This window comes from Puma concolor, chromosome C2, assembly GCF_028749965.1.
Source record: "Puma concolor isolate L17-30 chromosome C2, mPumCon1.1.hap2, whole genome shotgun sequence".
Classification (NCBI taxonomy): domain Eukaryota; kingdom Metazoa; phylum Chordata; class Mammalia; order Carnivora; family Felidae; genus Puma; species Puma concolor.
This window is the reverse complement of record NC_141675.1, coordinates 66,534,867-66,557,684: the sequence shown is the minus strand read 5'-3', so window position 1 is coordinate 66,557,684 and position 22,818 is coordinate 66,534,867. Positions and strand designations below refer to the sequence as shown.

At 35.7% G+C, this 22,818-nt stretch overlaps 1 protein-coding gene and 1 pseudogene across 3 annotated transcripts in view; one reads left to right on the top strand and one right to left on the bottom strand.

The window, feature by feature from the left end:
- Positions 1-22,818, bottom strand: part of NLGN1 (neuroligin 1) — an 848,745-nt gene that overhangs the window by 717,348 nt on the left and 108,579 nt on the right. The window lies entirely within an intron of this gene.
- LOC112849947 (large ribosomal subunit protein uL15 pseudogene) lies at positions 278-17,514 on the top strand (annotated as a pseudogene).

Genomic DNA, 22,818 nt, shown 5'->3' with positions numbered 1-22,818 from the left:
TATCATTATATGTAGGGAGAAAAATACTGCCAAGGAATTAAAGTAATAATGCATTCCCTACAGAATACAGCTATAATCAACCAAATTATGGTGCATCTTTTAAAGACTCAGAACCTCTCCATATCAAGATGTTTCATGACAGTATCCCAGTTTTCATTCTATTGTTCAAGTCACTGGTCTACTGTTAAGGTCTCTGTTGGTAAAATTAACTTCACTAAATAGTTAGCATAATGGTTCCAAAAAGACATTGAGGGCTCTTTTGCCTGGGCTGCCAACAATGCCATCCAGACTGAGGAAGACCAGGAAGCTTCAGGGTCATGTGAGCCATGGCAATGGCCTTATGGGGAAATGTGGGAAGCACCCAAGAGGTAGGAGTAATGCTGGTGGCATGCATCACCACAGGATCAACTTCAACAAAAATCACCAGGTCACTTTGGAAAAGTTGCTATGAGGCATTATCACTTAAGGAGGAACCAGAACTTCTACTCAACCATCAACCTTTATAAACTGTAGACCTTGGTTAGGGAGCAGACATGGGTAAATGCCGCCAAAACAAGACTGGAGCTGCTTCTACCATTGATGTGGTGTGACTGGGCTACTACAAAGTTCTGGGGAAGGGAAAGCCCTCACAACAGCATATCATCATGAAGGCCTAATTCTTTAACAGAAGAGCTGAGAAGATTAAGGGCTGGCGGGGGGGGGGGGGGGGGGGGGTTGGGGACAGGGTGCTGTGTCCTGGTAGCCTGAAGCCATGTGGAGGGAGGTTCATTAAATGCTAACAAATGCTTTCCTTTAAAACAAAACAAAAGAAGACACTGAAGGTTACAAATGTTTTTTTGTAAACTTTGAGAATTTAGCTAATACTTTCAATATTTCTTTTCAGTAGTTTCAGGAAATATACTAAAATACCAAGTGGCCATCTGATAATTATGAAGACTCCCAGGTTATTTGCAAATTTTGTGTGATGAGTGTGCTGAAGGGAAATGTAAGGTAAATATCTAACATAATTTTTATTGATGAACTCATTTAAGTCCTTTGCTTTAATTTATTCTTTCATTTTACTTGACCTTTAGTCCTCTATGTAGCCTGATGGAAGACATAATAACAACAGAAGATCCTTCCTTAGCACCTTGATATGCATGTGTGCCTAAACATGCTTTTTATCCAAGCATGGCACATATAGAATCCCATACCTTATTAAGGGCAGAAGAGAAAATCATGGATGATTTTTGTTCTAAACTTCTTCATATATTTATTAAAAACAAAATTATTTCCACCTTAATTGTCCAAATAGAATTCTCATGTCACATTTCATTTGGAAAAAAAATCTGCAAGATTGCTAAAGAGAGGTGCCTGGGGGGCACCTGGGGAGCTCAGTCAGTTAAGCCCCAACTTTGGCTCATGTCATGATCGAGCAGTCTGTGAGTTCGAGCTCCACATTGAGCTCTGTGCTGACAGCTCAGAGCCTGGAGCCTGTTTTGGATTCTGTGTCTCCCTCTCTCTCTGCCTCTCTCCTGCTTGCACTCTGTCTCTCTCTCTCTCTCTCTCAAAAATAAATAAACATTAAAAACAATTAAAAAAAAAAAGAGGGTCGCCTGGATGGCTTAGTTGGTTAAGTGTCCAACTCTTGACATAGGCTCAGGTCATGATCTTGCAGTTGTGAGATTGAGCCCCACATTGGGCTCTGTGCTGAGTATGGAGACTGCTTGGGATTCTCTCTCTCCCTCTCTCTCTGTCCCTCCACCATTCTCTCTCTCTCTCTCCTCTCTCTCTCTCTCAAAATAAATAAACATAAAAAAAAAAGATTCCTGGGGCACCAGGGTGGCTTATTTGGCTAAGCCTCTGACTCTTGATTTTGGCTCAGGTCATGATCTCAGGGTTCATGAGATGAAGCCCTGCATACGGCTCTGTGCTGAGTGTGGAGACTACTTGAGATTCTCCCTCTCTCTCTCTCTCTCTCTCTCTCTCTGCCCCTCCCCCACTCATGCTCTCTCTCCCTCTCTCTCTCTCACAAAGTAAATAAATAAACTTTAAAAAAAAAGCTTGCCAAAGAGAAATTTACAACAAATTGCAATACTGTATAGAAAGATACCATGGCTAAGTTCAATTAAGATATTGAAAGTCAAATTTTGACTGAGCCAACAATAGGATTCAGGACTCCTTACCAGCTTTCAGAGTCTAACTCAAGTGACACAGATCCTCACAATCTCCTCATCACCTTCTGCATTTTCAATACCATCATCTGCCAGTAACATGCGGAATTTATCATTGAGGTAGAAGATAAGGTTATGTCACCAATAATGGCCCACTGGGAAAGGTTAGCTTTTAGGAAAGACTATGTTACTGACCTCCATAGTAGAGTGAACAATGTTGGTAACTTGCAGGCAGAGGAAATATGAAATAATTTTCATAAATATATTCTAAATATAAGTATAAATATAAAATATATATTCAAAAATAATTTACAAAGGATTGGTTTTTCTCCAAATCCCACGGGTTAATGTTGTCAGCTGGCTAAATTTGGTTCAGAAATATGCACGGTCATCTTTCCACCAGTAATATAAGCATCATAAAGAACTGGTGCAAACAATTTTTATCACAAGCATTGCATGATTTACCATCCTGCCTATAAATAATTTAATCTAATAAAAAAAGAGGAAGCATTCTTTTCATTCAGGGAGAAAGTAAATTTTAGTATAAAATGAGAAGCAACATTTTTATTAACACAGGAATATGGACCAGTAAACAGAGGGAAAAAAAAAAACCTGTATGGCTCACTGGCACTATATTAAAATAGGTATACAAAGTGAAACATATTATATATCACTTTGCTTAACCAAAATTTGAAATATTTTATTTTATATTTTGCTAAGTAACATTTAAAGTTTATAAGTATGCTGGAATAATATGTTAGAAAGCAGTCTTTTATTTATTCAGGAAACAGATAAGTAGAAATAAAAGAAAAATCTTTTTAAACACATAATTTATCTGAATTTACTATCTAGTCATGTGAAAGGGAGATAGTTACAGACTATTTAGTTCCATGGTGATGGTGAACATATTTTTAGTCTTCATTCATAAAATGTGGTACCTTTAATCTAATAGAAATTCACAGTTAGTGGTTAAAAAAATCTCCAATGTAGAACACGTCTTATCACAAACCTTTTTCTGAAATAAAAGCAACTGTGGTAGGAAGGATATAATATAGATATATATTCACAATTCTCAAGGGGTCACAATAGATCAGTGTTTTTATTAAAATTTTATTTTTAAATAATCTCTACACCCAATGTGGGGCTTGAACTTATAGTCCCAAGATCAAGAGTTGCATACTCTACCAACTGAGCCAGCCAGGAACCCTTAGTGTTTTTCAAACTGTAATCTATGACATTACATGAAATAAATCTAATGGGATGTGGCCAGCTATTTCTTAATGGTACACAGCAGAAGAAAAAAGAATATAATATATTGGAGGGCACTGCAGATAGTAAAGTAACAACATTTAATAAAATCTCTATATCATATCATTTACATACACATACAAGTATACATATATATTATATATATATAATATATATATATGCATACACACATGTATCAGTATGTTGTTATATACTAGATCCTAATATAAAATAATACATTTTTGTAGGTCTGGTAAAAAAAAAATTTTTTGAAAACTGCTTCAATAAATAATATTAAAGCCCAGTCTTTATTTTTTTTTTTTAATTTTTTTTTCAACGTTTATTTATTTTTGGGACAGAGACAGAGCATGAACGGGCGAGGGGCAGAGAGAGAGGGAGACACAGAATCAGAAACAGGCTCCAGGCTCTGAGCCATCAGCCCAGAGCCCGACGCGGGGCTCGAACTCACGGACCGCGAGATCGCGACCTGGCTGAAGTCGGACGCTTAACCGACTGCGCCACCCAGGCGCCCCTAAAGCCCAGTCTTTAATCAACAATATTAAATCACATATTATACTTCTTTTCAGAGAATTGTCTTTAAATTAACTGATCATCATTAGCTTTACAGTTAGATCGTATTACATATCATATTAAATCTATAATCAACACAGAACCATCACATGATCTAGAAAGAAAAATTTAGGTTTACTTGAATTTCCTCAATACTTTCTCTTTTGCTTTTTTATTACATTAAGGCATGCAAAAATTTGAAAGTCTAGCTAATATAGGAATCATTTAAGAATTTTATATATATTTTTATATCCTAGCTTGACATAGTCAAATGTGCACAAAGCTTCCTTGATATACTGACCAGACAATTAATTTTAGAGAAGCAGTATAGATCTACAGCTCCCATTTGATAAGGTGATAAGTTATGGGATCCAGAGAAACATCGGGAACAAGATGGTTGCAGATGTTGAGTGAGGGGCCAAAGGTGTTTCTGGTGGGCATTATTTTGGAACAAGGAAAATAGAAACAATTTCAAAGAACTTTATGAGTGTTGGAGAAAACAGTAAATGAGTAAGTTAATAAATTAAAGAATTACAATAGTGGAGGAAATGACTGGGGAGAAGGACTACACTATCCCTACTCCTGGGGATAGAGCTTTTGGGAAAAAAAATTAAAATGTGTTCAGGTTTTGTTTTTATAAGCCATTCAAAGGAGACATCTGCTGTCCTTACCAAGACTTCTGTCTCTGCCCTCTGTAACAGAAATCATGCTCCTTCTTGCTGGCCTGGAATTATAATCAGACCACCTTCATTTTATATAGACCCCAAGAGAGTACTAACAACTTTTGACTACTGATAGTCTGGGAAGAATTCAAACCACTAATCCATTGTCTGTAAGCACTTTATTCTCATACCAATGCCATAAACCATCTAATTCTGTAAAAGCTGACACATAATACCTAGTACGAAGAGAAGAACTTATGTTTAGTAGCAACCTGAGGAAAAATAAGTACATAAAATCAACAAGGAAGCATCAGTATGGTTCATTGGAGATCTGGGACTGCATATCTGGATATAATATTGGATAAATTGAGAAAATTGGGGCAATAATGGATCAAAAGTTATAACACAGCATTTTTGTGCATCACAGAGACCCTTTAGGGAAACCCCTGCTCAACAGTGAGTTCATTTATCAAAGGGATAATGACCCAAAAACATTCTTTTGGAGACAGCGTGGAAACTATCTCCTTTTTAAAAGAAAGGCACCTGTGGAACTAATTAGGATGAAGTACTTGTTTCAAAGTATGGGCTATAATCCTGTTGAGTGAATAAAAGATTTACAAGACTATAGTTCAGAACGAGAGAGAACGCAAATGACAGCGGATGGCAGGTGGCTTCTGGTATGAAAATAAGAATATTTGGAAAGATTCAGACTGATATTCACTGAGATATTCACAAGAGAAAATACTACTTGTACCCAAGAACAATTTAAATAATTCAAGTCACTCTAGCCCCAAATTCAATTAACTAGTGCCCCAAAGTAAGTAAGCCTCTCCTGAATGCATATCTTATTATAGATTCAGGGAAAAGTTCTGAAGAGATAGTTCCCTCCAAGGAGTAAGCAAGGGGCTTACGCTAAAAGGTTACATTTTTACTTTATACCTTTTAATTTTGTACTGTTTACTCTTCTTAAAAGCATATGCATGTATTAATTTTAAAATATTATTTATAAAGAAAGAGTATTGCTCATTAAATTACAGAATGTAAGATATTTAATTATTTTCTTCATTCAAGATGCAATAATTTTTTGTTTGCCGATTTGTATGTATTGCTCAACTTTATGTGTATAAGTAAAAGAGTATGTAAAGGAATGATATTGGACATTTGTTATCACTCCATTGTGAGTTAAAAAATAATTCAGAGATTCGATAACATAACCCAACTGTCAAGGCTTATCATACCCATGCATAACACAGAGAGAAAATATAATAGAATCATACAACTGTCACCTGGTAAGAATCAGGGACCTTAGCAATCTAGTGAAATCTAATTTATTTACATTTTCCTTTTATTGTTAGTCTTGTAAGAAGGCCTCAAATTTTAGTTAAAATCAATCTATTTATCAATCTAGTTTAATCTCTATTCTTCCCTGGTAGGGCTTCAGAGAAAGCTAATTCTCATAATACTTCCTTAGTTATAAGTCTCCTGGAATATACATTTGTTTCTATCTCTGCCTTAACACCACCTCCAAGACTTCTCTCCATCTTTGACACTAAAAACTTTGCAGAGCCATCAATGACCATTTTGTAGCAAATCTAAAAGATAACTTATACTCTATCATACATTGGCCTGCCACGATCATGTCACATTCTGGATTATGCCCTCCCTCCCTCCTGCCTCTTTCTTTCTTTCCTCGGTTCTGTGACAGTGCTCCTTGCTGGTCTTTCTCCTAACTAAGGCCTTCTAGGTTTCCCCTCTCTTGAAAGTTGGGATTCCTCAGTTTTCTCTTTAGGGACCCTTTCCCTTTTCACTTTAGTCTGTCTCTGGATTGTGTCATGAATTCTAGGGTGTCATTTGCCACCTACATACTGAAAATTTCCAAGTCTATATATCTAGGTCAAATCTTTTTTTAAACCTATTTTTCTGACTGCCTACTACATACCTCTATCTGGATGTTCCATAACTACTTCAAACTCAATATACCTCAACCTTGCCTCAAGGGATTTCTTCAAACCCAATCCTTTCCATGTATTCCTTTTTTCAGAGAATGGTACTGATAACCACTTTAGTGCCCAAGAAAATATGGTGCTTCTTGAGTCCTTTTTCCTCATCCATTATAACCAATAAATTACTAGAATGTACAAATTCTATGACACCTACTTTTTTCTTTGTACTCGTTGCCACTTCCTTATCTCTTACACAAATAAATGATAGCCCTCTGTCTCCCTGCCCTCCTTTGCTGCTTCTCTCTAAATCATTCTCCACACAGCAGCCAGAGTAATAAACACGCATACACAAAATCATGGCACTTTCCTACTTAAATCAAATAAGTGTCCCCTATTACTTTTCAGATAAAGGCTATGTCCCTATTATGACTTAGCACATCATTATGACTTACCACATGTCATACCCAATCCAACACAATAATTCAGTCACTCAAAATCATTCTGTTACTCAATTATACCATTTTCCCACCCATACTTCGGAACTTTCCACATGTCTTTTTTCTAAAACACACACGTTTGAACTCTCATGCCTGGTTAATTTCGGTATATCATTTAGATTTCAGCTAAGGCATTATTTCCAATGAGAGGATTACTCTGACCTCCATCTCTCCACCCAAGTCTTTTTTACTGTCACATCTATGTTTCCATGACAAGTAATATTTTGTTGCATTTATCACATTGTATTATAATTCTCTCTTTACTTGTCTCTAAGCTTCATGTGGGCAATGACTGCATTTATTTTCTTTATCATTTTATTTCTAGCTTCTAATGTAGTGACTGGTACAGATTTGGTGTTCAGTAAACATTATTAATTGCATATATAAATTAATGAATCATCACCATCAATCCTATCAATGTCTTATTCTCAGAAATCCAAGGTTCTCTTACAAGAATTTCACTTATGATATCTGACTTTATTTAATCAATTTTAGCCATGTTTCAGAACACAGGATAATAAAATATGTATGCTATCTTCTGACATACTTTCCACTCAAGGAACACTTGTCAAAGTCATCAAACATCTTCAAAACAATTATTCAAGAGCTGGTTTTATCCTAATGGATATGCTCCTAAGTATACATCAGGGGTTCATGTACTACTTTGAAAAGGCAGAATAGTACTGGGAATGAATCATTACCTTGAAGAAGCTCAAAGTTCTTTACTAAGTTGTGCCAGGGAAGCCCCACATTCAGTGACAGATTTCATTACCAGCACATCCGTTTTTGCTATCTTTGTAGAACACTGTTAAGTGCTATGCTAATAGACAAAAGTAGAAAATCAGAACATATGTTATGAAATTAGCTGGAAGCTTTACAAGCAACATTTTTTTTTTTTCTGGATGAAGAGATCGAGTTCAAAGACATAGTTGCTAACATACTAGTGTGCAAGAAAAGCAACCAATAATGGGTATTTTAAATAGAATTAAGAAATCAGACAGAATTAAGCTAGGTGGTATTCTCATCTGACACACCTCAGGGTTGCAAGAGAAATAAATAAAATGCTGCAATTAAATACTGAGTTTTTCTTCAGTACATTCTTCTAGACTACCTACTGCAAATTAAGAGCTAAAGACAAGTCATCTTAGCCTGAGGCAGCAAAGTTAGAGGAAATATTTAGAACTCTAGACACAAATAACAACTATTTAGACAAACGATGTATCCTATAGTTATTGGAATGGAAAGGACAATAGACATGGAGCATGTAATGTCAACTTAGAGTATTAGTTGACATTTGTATCAATGCCATCTTTAAATTAAAGGGCAAGAGTATATAAATAACACTAGGGATTAAGACAAACTAAAAAAATGGGGATATTGTGAGAGTCTCTAAATAGAAGACCTGAACTAGCAAAATACCTAGTAGTTCATCACTTATCCCAGGTAAAAACAAAAACAAATAACAGAGGGCTCTTCTCTGAAGAAAATATTAAAAGAAATCTCAGCATATGATATTTCCTGTCCCCCAGTATAAAGGCTGGCTTATTGATGTTCACCATAAAGAGAAAGGTAATGATCAGTTCTGCCCACACCCATAGAGCTTCTAGGAAATACCTCATTTCTAACCATTACAGGTAACCGATGATTAATGGACATTTAAGGAAAACAAGTGATGTGGAAAAAAATAAAAGGTCAAATTAAGCAAACAGAAAAGTGGACTCTAAAAGAGAAAAAAATTAGAAAACAGAGTAAGATTTTTTTTTAAATTTTTAATGTTTATTTTTGAGAGAGAGAGACAGAGTGTGAGAGGGAGAGGGGCAGAGAGAGAGGGAGACACAGAATCCGAAGCAGACTCCAGGCTCTGGGCTGTCAGCACAGCTCAAACTCACGAACCGCGAGATCATGACCTAAGCTGAAGTCGAACACTTAAGCAACTGAGCCACTCAGGCGCCCCAAGAATAAGATTTTTTTAAATGTTTTAATTAGGGGCACCTGGGCTCAGTCGGTTAAGCATCCTACTTCGGCTCAGGTCACGATCTCCAGGTTCCTGCCCCACATCAGGCTCTACTGAAGCTTTGATAGCCTTACATTTACTTCCACATTTACACCATTAGATCAGTTCCAAACTTTTAAACTTAATAAATATTTTTACTATGATGCTACTGCTGCAAATGTAGTTTATTGCAATCTTGAGTCACATACTAGGATTATATTTCATCCCCTATAAGTCCAATACTTCCACAAGAAAAACACCATCTTGTGTTTTAGAATGAATTCTCCTTAAATCCTCTACCAAATGCCTTTACCATATTCCTAATTTTGTACAATTTGGAATCATTCTTTATTTTTACAGATTCTTCCTATCTCCCAGAGCCTTCTGTCCAAAGCCTTTGTTCTACTTCTCTCTAAGGCAGAGTCTAGTTATTGTAGAGAGATGGCATGTTACTGTGCTTCTAAGTCAAACCCATTCTTTCTGTGATATCATGTATTCATCTTTCTTGGTATACCCTCTTCTCACTATAGTACATCTTTAATTAACTTTCCAAGAAGGCAAGATAATAGGGGGGAAGGATCTGAGCAGGAAGCAGAGAGAAGGTTGATGGTGTGAATGAACTAGACTCTTTTTCCATAGCAGCAAGTCAACACACAATGTATAAGTAGATTTTTTTTAAAGAGAGATATCAACATATCATTTTAAAATAAACATCAGAAGAGCTAAACAGAAACTGAAGTGGTTGTCACTTGAGGGCAGAGCCTGGCAAGAGAGAGGATTTTGATAGTCAACATTTGCTTTTCAATATAACTTATAATTATTTACTGATGTTCACCAAATATTCCCAGTTCTCTACCCCTCAAGAATATGGCAGGACTGCACCTCTTGGTCCCTGTGGGGCTGCATGGAAACATATTACTAGTCATGGCTAAGGACTTGTGAGTGAAAGTGGCATGTGTCACTTCTAGGTGGAAGCAATACACAATTCATCACCCTCTCTCTTTTTTTTTTCTCTGTAACATGAATCAGAAACTTTGGTGGCTAATCATCAGCCTGAGTACCAGAATGAGAATACACGTTTCAGCGCTAGGCCCCAGACAACTTATGATATGCAGCATGGTCTAGAAATAAGCCTTTGTATTATGAGCCACTGAAATTTTGGAGTTACTTGCCACTGCAGCAAAAGTTAGTTAAAGAATGCTATTTGATTTTTTTCACATGTGCATGATTTATTTTGATAATAAGATATTTTAAAACATCAGAAGACATGGAAAGATTCTAACTTGTCCTAAATATATAAATATAATGACTTTGTTAATGCCAAATCTATAAGCTTAATAAGATAATTTTAATTCTTTTCAACAAGTTTCTTCCTCTGAACCTCAGAACACAGAAAATTGAGAAATTATTTTCTCCATTCTCCTGGGTTGGTACATAAATGGTATCATTCTAGAGGCATAAGAGAAATTAATTCATTACATATAATAGATGCCTTAAGTCATCAGGGCTTAATTTCTTGTGGAGCCCCAGATGAGGAAATCTACTTGGACTATAGTCCCCATAAGGAATATGGTAATTCATGGAAAGACAGCTAGTCATTCTTTAACATTGCTATACCACAATAAAGCATTAAATAATTAAAACCATAATGATTAAATAAGAATTACTCTTTTGCTATCCTAATTTATATAAGGTACCAGTTCTCAAACTTCAGTGGGTCTGGAGTAGGAAACAGAAATTTGCATTTTATCAGGCACCTGAAGATATTCTGAGATAGGTAATCTTTAGACGCACTAAAAATATTGCCTTAATGTTTTACTATATACACATTGAAATTGAAAAGATTGTTTACATCAGCCCCCAAACATCAGTGAGTGATTAACTCTCTCATTAAACACAGTGATAAGAATGGAAACTAAGAGAAAGTCAAAATCACACTTAAAATAGAATTAAATCCTCATTATCAGGGAAGATTAAGCATCTCAAAAATTGACAGTGATTAAAACATAGCAGGAACCTGATGAGGGTTGTGCCTAGTCATCTTTCAGAAGAATTCAGTGATTGATAAGATACCAGCTGGATCAATGGCCATCTTCACATTCCCACAGACACATCCCAGAGAGGCAGTCAGGCTCAAGGAGGAAGGGATTCACAAAACCAATCAAATTTCCTAAGGCCCCAACACCACTCAAACAGAGCACTCCAGGAGGCAACTTGGTTTCTATTCTCCCACCTCATAGGGGACCACTGCCTGCTGTGGCCTAGGCACAGAGCCTTGCTTTGTAAAAATTCTGAGATTAGGCTCCTCTTTTTTTTTTGCCACATGACTCTGCAAATCAGTTAATCAGTTTCAGATCATAACAGTAGAACTGATGATCGTGAATATATTCCCAGTTCTATTAAAACTCATCTATGCATGCCCTTGGCTATATTAAAATCTTGCCATATTTTGAAACTTAAAAAAATGCCATAACCATTTGACTTCTGGGTTTTTTTCTGGTTATTTTGATGACATAAAACTAAAGGCTAGCAATGGTTGCTGGAGAAACACTACTGAAATGTGAACAAATATTAAAAATGATGTATATGAAGTCACTATTGAAAATTGATCTTGTCCATCATCACCAAAAGTGAGTTCACATCTGTGGTGACTGTCCATACTGGCTTACCATCTCACTCCAGTTTTGGCCTCTCATAACTTTGGTAACCTAAATACAATCCTATTTACATATCTCCGCTTCATTTTATATCTCATTAAGACTCAAAGTCTCAGTCCTGTCATTTGCAGCCTGACGTTCAAATACAGTAGAGAACAAGATTGGCTTTTGGTGGAAAGACAGAATACACACTGTTTAATAAGTTTTAAGTTTCACTGAGCTGCTGGGTCTCAAAGTCAAACTTATCAAGTAGCCACTGAAAAAAGTAATGTTGAATGTAATACATATTTTTCACTATGCCAAAACGTGCCTGTGTATGATAAATTTTCCATGGGTGAGCAGTCTTTTCCATATTAGTAACACTAAACTTTATACCTGGTTATATTTCCACTTTACTTTGGTGTAAAGAAGATTAGCATTAAATTTACAGTCTTTTCCCACTCACTGCCTAGGATCTTATGATTTGCATCTTTGTAATTAAACCATAACCCTGATATCTATTTTTTCTACCCTTATTTTTCCTTTACTCTAATCTTTTTCATCTGTTCATTGTTATTTTGTTAAATGGTATGTATTTTTATGAGATACCTCAAAACAGAGCCAAGCTAAAAAAAAAGTGTAAGTAGTAGGTAGGCAATAAATGAAGAAGAAAGAGAGATAGAAAGGGAAATGATATCTATCATGTAGATGAGCCATGAGGGAAATTCAAGATGGTGGCATTGCAGTTTAGAAAGTAGCTCCTGCGCAGCTGAAACAGACCTTCTTACCATGTCCTGAGATTGGTCTTTTTTTTTTTTCACTAAGATAGTGGGAGACAGAAGTATTACTTTCTGTAGTGTTTAAGTTATGAATGCTTTGATACTTTCAGTTCTTATGAGTAACATAAGGGTTGCCTACTGATAAAAATATTAGTGGTAAGAACATTTGAATTTACTTATTAATCAAGTAAAAGCTTGAATCAAAGCACTATGCTGAGTATTCAGGGGTGGAGAGTTCCACAGGACGTGGGTAGGATGAAGGCAGAAAAGAGGACAGTGGTTCAGAATTTGAGTTTTAGATAGAGGTAACTTGGATTTGAATCCTTCCTATTGGTGTCACATTGGGTACTTACTGTTTTAGCCTCAATTTCCTTTATCTATAAAACAGGAATAACTTTGTGTCCTTTAGAGATTTAACTTGAGATGAAGGCCTTAGAGAACTTAGTACAGAATATGTTTTCCATTCACTTTTGCTTTCTATTTATGACAGCTCCTTCCCTAAAAAACTTGAGATTTATAGAGCAATTAAGTCATGTATACAAGACTATAGTTGATGGGCATATGTAATAAATACCATGATGGTGGCATATGCAAAGTGCTATGGGGGTAAGAGAAACAAGAGAAAAATGATCAAAGTCAGAGACCCCAGCTGTAGGGTCAGCTTGAAGAAAAGCCTGTAGTTATTTGAATGAAAGGCTACCTAATGTGTTTGAAAACACATAGCAAAACTACATCAAGAATTGGCTTGAAGGACAAATTGGAATAGACCGTACAATGTCAAAGTAAAATGAAAATGCTATCAAGAAGAAACTAATAATGAGAACACTGCTTTCGCAAAGGAATCATTCTGTGAAAAGTAATATGCTCTTTATGTTGCCCCAATTAGGATATGTAGCTACATTATAGTTCTTCTCATAACAACTAGCATTCAGTATAGAATTAATATGTTCCAGAAGTCTTTTAGATACATAATAATCAAGCAAGATAAGAATTATCCCCATTTTCCAGAGCAGAAGATGAGGTTTAATAAGCTTAAATACTTTGATTAAAGTCACTTAGTAAATAATGGCATGGAGATGCTTCCTGGCTACAAAGTCCATGTTCCAAAGCCTGTGCCCTTCTCACTATCATCTTTAGCCTCTCTATGTAAGTGCATCTTACAGGATCTTTTTTAATGACTGTGCCAAAAATGTGGTTTGATTGTTTACCTGAAGAGTGAGCCCTTCACATAGGATTTTACATTAATTCTCTGAACAAGTCAAAATGTGAATTTGAATAAATAAGAATACAGGCTTTATTTTCCAGAGAAGCAAGTGACACCAATGCCAGCAGTGTCTTATATAAGGAGTGGTTGCCCCCACACTTACGGGGTAACAACTAACTCGGTATTTTCTTTTCTACTAGTGACTATAGCTCTTGACAGTGTGCTAATTGTTTCGAAGTCTCTGCTAAACTGGGAGCACATCTCTGTAGCATTCTGAAAAGTAAAAGGTCCTTCAGTTAAAAGGGAGAAAAAAAAACAGAAAAACAAAACAATGTATAAGCAAAGAGAATAAGTGATAACCTTCCAGTGTTTGCTTTTCTAAATTTTCAAATACATATTTAATTTGAACTATAACAATTTTACATGACTTGTCCAACAATGACTATGCTCTAATCAGAAACTGAAAATAATTAAAGCTACCTCTAAAGATTAGCTACAATTATCATTATGCTATAAAAAATAATGGCAGAGTTGCCAATATAGCATTTCCAAATAGCCATCTATAGGAAAACAGATATTGAGGCCACTTTGCAAGTAAGAGACTATAAGAAATGAGAAAAAAACACCAGAAAGAACTTTTCGAAAGATTGTGTAGTATTTATTAGTACCATTCATTGTGTTTTTTCCTTTCCATCTTCTGGACACACTTTCTGATGCTATTGTTACCATGTTGTACCCTGTGACTTTTGCTGGTCAGTGAATCAGAGTATATATGTAAAATGTCATTTCCAAGCTAGATAGAGCATTTCATTATTTGTTCAAGACCCCGACACTTCTCTTTCCCTCGATTCCACTGACTGGTTGACTTGGACAGTGGCTGCTCCATCAAGCTGGGTTCAAAAGTGAGGGAATATAGAACACAAATTTCAGTCAGCCAGCAACAGACATGGAACATGAGGGAAAATTAGACCTTTGTAGCTGTAAGTCACTAAGATTTTGTTGTTGTGACTGTAGTAAATCCTAGCCCAGCACTGTCCAAGAAAAAAAAAAAAAAAACATGATCCACATATGAAATTTTATGTTATTTTTTTTTAATGTTCATTTATTTTTGAGAGAGAGAGAGAGCACGCACATGAGCAAGAGTGGGCAGGGTAGTGGCAAAGAGACAGGGAGACAGGATCTGAAGTGGGCTCTGTGTTAAGAGCAGAGGGCCAGACACGGGGCTCAAACTCGCAAACCATCAGATCATAACCTGAGCCAAAGTCGGACGTCCAACTGACTGAGACACCCAGGTGCCCCTGAAATTTTAATATTTGTATTAGCCACATTTAAAAATGAAAAATAAACAGGTGAAATTAATTATAGTCGTATTTAAAGTGCTCAAAAGCCACAAATGGCCAGTGGCTACTATATTGGACAGAGCAGATTTTGCTTATTATGGTGATACAGACAATATATAGTATTTAATTAATCACTAAGATTTCATCAAGAAGCACACATATATACAGTAGGACAAATGGCTTAGAAATTGGAGAAAGTTGATAAATTATTTGTTTTAACATGGCAACAGGCTATTCTAGTGGATATGTCCTCTGGGCAATGGGAAAATACAGAACAAAGAAAGCACAGAACTTTTGGAATATAAATGTAGTTCCAATTATCCTTCACTTTGCTAGTACCTGCAAATAGAATAGAGGGCTCAGCTATACCTTGAAAAATCTACAGTTGGTCCTCAAGAGACCAAATAATATAAATGAGTTTTTAAAACACTTTGAAAGACATATCTGAAAGACATGACATCAAACATCTAGCACTCATAGGTCCTAGAGCTAAGAAAAAAATATAAGCAATGAATAGAATTTTGAATATACCTAATCAAGAGTGAAAGAAATACAAGAACAGAGGGAAATCTTTGGGTTTTTAACAAGAAGTAATTATTAGTGACATTTGGAAGTATGGCTTTGGTGAACTCATGAGTTAAGGGACCAATAAAGAAAATTCAAAAGAAATCTAGTGAAGAGTAAATTCAAGCAATGAATGAAAGGCAATAGTAATAGTAGGAGTAGAAATACACTTCTGTAAAATAGAGCTCCATTTCAGCTGAAGAGCCCAGGGAAACTTAATAAGAGAAAACAGCCATTTGTGGGTCTGTGTGAAGCTAATAATGAAATGCGGGATTTTACAAGGAGATGAGTGGCATGAGGGCAAAAAAGAGCAAAGGACTTAGACAAGGATCAAATACCCTATCTGGAGGCTTAAAGGAATAAAATGTAAGGCAGAGCTTTAGATTGGCTGCCAATCAAAGACAAAATCTTTGATCTATTGAGAATTACATGTTTAAATAATTGGTTACCTTGACTTTGAATGAAAGAAGGCATGGGATTTATAGGTAGTTGTAAGTTTAGCGGGAATAAAGGTAATGAGAACTTGACTGACTAATAACATGATTTCTACAGAAATAGGTATGTATTTTTTCACACAGGTAAAAATGAATAAAATTCTTAGGGAAAATAAAAATGAATCAAAATCAAGTTTATCATATGAACTAGAAATAACTCACAAAGGAAGAAAACTTTAAAAAAAATTGAATTTTTTCTTAAAATTGAATACCATAAATGCATATGCCTTTAAACATTTCAGAGAATGAGCAGTAATATGAAATTCCAGAGAGTTTTTAGAACGCCTGTCACAGTACCATGTTATTGTGCTTATCTACTGTTTTTCTAAGTTTATACCAAACCAAAATTCTTGAAAAAATCAAGTTCTGCAAGCACTACACCCCTATATATTCTCACATATTTCCCCACAAATATCTCTTGATGTTAAGGTGTTTAGAAAAATTTATGGAATGTATGTAGGTTTCAAAAATTGTCATTATAGTTTAATACATAATTTTTCTAATATGTAACAGTATATGTTAAAAGTAAAGAGCAGTGTAAGTCACAGAATTCCAAAAACAATATCAAGGATTTTGGAAGAAAAAAAACAGTATTTTGAAAGTTTCAAAAATTGGAGAACTGGAAGGTTGTGTCAATTAAAGCAAAGCCCAAGATAATAAAAAATACTTTAAGAAACCTAATTTTTCAAAAAGAGCATCAAGCAGTGAAAAGAATTTCAACTAAAACCAAAGAATATTTTAAATATAATTATACAGTAAGCAAATGACAAAAGTGATGAAGTGTAAAGAAATAGTCTATGAAATAATTGTTTAGACCCTATCTCCAGAATTAAAGCAAAAGACCAGGCTTTTGCTTATCATCAAATCAGATTTATGAGTAGAAACATGAGAAATTAAAGAACCAGCAGATTAACACCTTAAGTGACAATTAACGCAGTAATGTTTTCTTTGCTGATAAAAGACCAACACTAACAGCTCTTAGTCAAAAGTGCCAAATTAGTAGATGATAGAAATTCTTCATTCATTGAGATGGTTAATATCTGGAAGTAATCCTACTGAACTCACCTCTGGAAATTACCCTTACAAATAGCTTTTGTGTTTGAGGGTAATATCTACTACTGCCCAGGCGAGATGTCTCCCTTAGGTAAGTTTAGCTTCTTCCATTCATCCCTCTTCCTTATCCAGGATGACAGTACATTGTCCTTTATTCCTTCCTCTCTTTCATGACCCAGCATGGACGTGTGGAGCTAGATCAGAATGAGGGGCTGGCTCTAGGCACAGCGGGAGAGAGGTAGTATGGGTCTGGGAGTCAAACAGGACTGTGCTTAAATTTTTCCAGATCCACCACCTAGTGGCAAGTTGTTTAACCTCTATGATACTTACATTCCCCATTTGCCAAGTGAGGATGATAGTACCTGCCTCACAGAGTGATAGTGAGAATTAGAGCTAACAATTCAGATAGAGTGCCTATTACATCTTGGCATGTAGAAAGTATTCAACTAGTTAATTTCATTCTAAAGATCTGAGTCTAAATCCTGTTCTGCCATTAGAAGCTCTGGGGCTCAATTCCTGATGATATAGTACCTACCTCATATAATTACTGTGAGGACTAAATAAGTTAAAATATGTAAAGCACTTAGAATAGTGACAAGCAAATAATAAATGCCACGTAAGTGTTATCATTATTATTATTAGGCTCAGAGTATCTAAGTGAGCTGGGAGGTTCTGGAAATAACAAAGCCCTAATGTATAGACTTTGTATATGTAACATAGAGGTCAAGCTTTCTATGAAAACAGACACAACTAGGATGATCAGAAACGGGCTAAGAATTAATGATCTTAAAAATTAGTACAGAATAAAAGACCAGCCCATAGGACAGTGCTGATTCTAGGCTTCACCACCTTTTTTGACAGTCACTGCTACATGGAGGTGTCCAATGCTTATAGGCACATCATAGCCACAAGAAGAACTGGGTTCTTACAGATGCAATTTGTGAGGATGAAAGGCTAGTCCCCCAGGGAGATCTTACACACTTCTCTGAGTTCCCATAAGTCTCACATTGGCAAGTCATACATGGGACTGTGATATCAGAAGGCATCACTTCAAGTATGTGGTGTTGTGCTTGATGCTTCTGTTCTCTCACTATATTTCAGAACCAGGCAGGCATGGGTTCTAGTCCTGGCTCTGTCATTTACCAACTTTGTGATTTAAGCATATTCTATAGTGTATCTGATGCTTCACTTATGAAATACCTGTCTCCCAGGGTTGCTGTAAAGTTTGGGGATATTATACATAGGAATGTCTGACATGCATTCAGCAAGTGGTCATTAAGCACCAACTACACAGTCGCCTTATCTGATTTCTTTCTTTGTCTCACACCATCAGAATGTGTTTATTCTCAATGGTCTCTCTTTATGTAATGGATTAATTCTTATCCCTCTCTGGGCTAAATATCCATGATGCGCTAAGACCTCCTTAGGCTCTTGCATACATTGGTATCTACTGTGCCTTTTTACATCCTGGTTGCTTCTAGTCCAATCTCTCTATTCCTAGCTCTCAGGCTAGAGAAGGATGCTATCAACTAAGGTGGCCATATAAATGAAATGAGTCTTAAGTTTCCTTGCAGCCTTTATATTCAATAATCCTAGTAAACTTAGTTCTATAAAAGCTTACACTTTAAATTCAAGTTGACACTTCTTCCTAGGTATGGGTTACCTGAAACTATCTCTTTGCTTTGTTTCCTAGGAAACTACATCCAGCTGGTGTTCCATGTATATTTCACATCAAACTTTCAGTCTCTAGCATGTCATCATGATTTGAGAATATCCCATGTGCCACCCTCTGTTCTGCATTTCTTTCCTTCCACTTCTCATGCCAAATTTAAACTTGCCCTTCCAAACCAGATCACTTGTCACCACCTGTGATGCCCTCCCCAACTCCCTCAAACATTCCAGGTCCCTGAATTTCCTGGGTTGCAATCATGTAAAAAAAAACTGACCACACTGTATTATGATTTGTTGAATGTTTTTCTCACAATGGGCTATGTGTTGGGATTTGAAGATAAGAATAATGTCCTACTCATTTTCTTAACCCCAATGCACACTACCTTGTTCTAGCATGAGCTTTTAAAATGCTTTGTAATTAAATAGATTATCACATCCCTTCAGTGAAATGACCAAGTTTAGTAACAATAAGGTCCCACATTTGCTCATTCCCATCTCAACATAATTTTGTATCTATTCCTATCATATAAGTCTAAGTACAAACAATTCAGCAGCAGATCAGAAGACCGAGTAAGATTTGTTTCCAGAAATGTGAGGAAATTTAAATATTAAAAAACTATCTGTATGGGGCACCTCCTGAGTTGGAGGCTCAGTCGGGTGAGCGTCCAACTTTGGTTCAGGTCATCATCCCATGGATCGTGGGTTTGAGCCCTGCCTTGGGCTCTGTGCTGACAGCTCAGAGCCTGGAGCCTGCTTTGAATGTATCCCTCTCTCTCTGCCCCTCCCCAGCTCGTGCTCTGTCTCTCAAAATAAATAAACATTAACAAAAATTTGTTTAAAGTATCTGTGTAATTTATCATAATAATAGATCTAAAGTTAAAAAAACATATGATTACTCATTATTAAGTACAGAGACATTAAATCGTATAGTATACTACATTTTATATAAACCCAAATCCATTCCTGATGGATTCTTGATGAATTACAATTCATATTTTATTAGTATGATAAAATATATTTGCCTAAAATCATAAGCCCACAACACATGTTTAATAAGTTTACACCAGACACATCCCCATTAATGTTATAAACAAGACAGCAATGTCCACTCTTACACATAATTTTTGGCATAGGTAAGGAGGTACTATCCAATGCAATTAGATAAGGAAAAAAATACAATTTGGAAGGAAGGTGGTGAACATATCATTTGATATTAATATAATTATTTTGTGTGGAAACCCAAAGATAATTAATGACAGTGAAAAATTAATTATAGATATCAATACCTTCAATACATGCACGCACACAAAAAAACCCTAGTTATGTTGAATAAAAAAAGAAAATACTCCATTAAGTGACAACAAAACACCAAAAATCTAGGAATAAATTATAAGAAACATGTAAGTTCTATATAAGGAAAAAAATTCTAAACCTCTGAGGAACAAATAAAACTACAAGGAATAGAAGCTATATTTTTGCCAAGGAAGATACACATTCATTAAGTTGTTAGTATTCTGTAAATTAATCAATGCAATAAATGCACTTTAATAAAAATATTCAACAGAATATTTTAAAGCACATAGACTATTCTAAAGACAACACAGAATAATCATCATGACTAGCTAGTAAAAAATAAAGAGTAATGAGAAAGAACTATCTTTACTATAATGATATCAAAATATAAGACTATAATAATTAAAAGACTGATGTCTTGGTGGGGAAGTAGAAAGGAAGAGGAATCAAATCAAATTGAATTGAAACCTTATAATAAACCACAGATGAAAACTTAGCAAATGATCAGTGACATATATGAAAAGAATGGCATTTCAAGTCAGTGAAAAAAATATGTATCATACAATGATAGTATTGAGACAATCTGGGAAACTATCTGAAAAAAGTTGGAGGGGCACCTGGGTGGCTCAGTTGGTTGGGCATCCAACTATGGCTTAGGTCGTGATCTCACGGTTTGTGGATTTGAGCCCTGTGTCTGGCTCTGTGTTGACAGCTCAGAGCCTGGAGCCTGCTTTAGATTCTGTGTCTCCCTCTCTCTCTGCCCCTCTCCTGCTTGTGCTCTGTCTCTGTCTCTCTCAAAAATAAATAAACATTAAAAATTTTTTTCTTTGAAAAAAGTTGGATATAACTTAATATTTTATGACAAAATAAAGTTCTGCTGAATCAAATAATAGATGTCTAAATAAATAAATAAATAAATAAAGCAGCAAATAATTTTTAAAACATAATTTAGAATAAGGAATAACTTTCTGAATTATACAAAACTCAGAGGCAATAAAATAAAAACTGCTAAATATGACCTCATAGAATTAAAAGATTTTCCAAAGGGAAAAAAGCTCCATGAACAAAGTCAGAAAATTAAAGATAAATGGGGGACATATTTTCAACTCACATCACAGACAATGCACATACATATCTGTATATGTTTGTGACATGCAACTATAACTCTATAACTATATATACAAAACTATAACTCTAGATACAAACATATATAATAATTACAGTTATAGTTGTAAATTCCTAAATATAATTATATGTTATATGTGTAAATATTTGTAGCAATATGTAACTTTGATGTAAATCATCATAAGACCCACTCCACTAAAAAATATTGAGCAAAACATATGGACTATTTATAAAAAAAAATCCACAACATATGGCTCTTAAACATAGAAAAGGACACTGCATCTCAGTCATATTAGCAGAAATCTAAATTAAAACTAAAATGAGACTTTTTTTTTTAATTTTTTTTTTCAACGTTTATTTATTTTTGGGACAGAGAGAGACAGAGCATGAACGGGGGAGGGGCAGAGAGAGAGGGAGACACAGAATCGGAAACAGGCTCCAGGCTCTGAGCCATCAGCCCAGAGCCTGACGCAGGGCTCGAACTCACGGACCGCGAGATCGTGACCTGGCTGAAGTCGGACGCTTAACCGACTGCGCCACCCAGGCGCCCCTAAAATGAGACATTTTTAACCCATTACTTAGACAAAAATAAACTTGTCTGGCAACATATCTCATTGGTGGCAATGCCTACAAAGGTGGTCGAAGATGCAGCTGGTGGGAATGTAACTAGTACAGCTTCAAAGAAAGGCAGCTTAGTAAGATATTTCAAGATTAAAAATATATCTGCCCTTTGATTGGGCACGTGGGTGGCTCAGTCGGTTAAGTGTCTGACTTCGGCTCACGTCATGATCTCGCGGTTTGTGAGTTCAAGCCCCGAGTCGGGCTCTGTGCTGACAGCTCAGAGCCTGGATCCTGCTTCGGATTCTGTGTCTCCCTAACTCCCTGGCCCTTCCCCTCTCAAGCTCTGTCTGTCTGTCTCTCTTTCTCTCTCTCTCTCTTTCTCAAAAAAAAAGTAAACATTTAAAAAAAATTATATATATATATATATATATATATATATATATGCCCTTTGATTTAACATTTCTACGTTTAAGTATTATTTATTTTTCATGTGAGTAAAATGATGCTTATATAGGGTATACATTGTGGTGTTGTTTGTTATTACAAAATTGCCCGTCAGTGTGGAGCAGATTAAATAAAATATGGCCCATCCACATAAGGGAACTCCATGAGGTTTAAAAAGAAAAATGTAATGCTATATTACTAATGAGGACATGATAGATAGGTAGGATACATAGATAGATAGATAGATAGATAGATAGATAGATAGATAGCTAACTGCAGGAGCAAAATGGAAAAGAGAAAAGTATGTACTATGCTGCTGGCTCTAAAATACATTTTTAAAATTAACACATATAAACATATAGATGTTTATGAGTACATAGACTGTACAGGGAAAAAGAAAAAGAAAACTGATCATAGTGATTATCCTCAACATTGGGGAAAAGGATGGTTGGGTGACAGGAAACACAGATTAACTTTTTGGTATACATTCTGGGGTACTTTTGCTTTTTTTTTTTCAATATATGAAGTTTATTGCCAAATTGGTTTCCATACAACACACAGTGCTCATCCCAAAATGTGCCCTCCTCA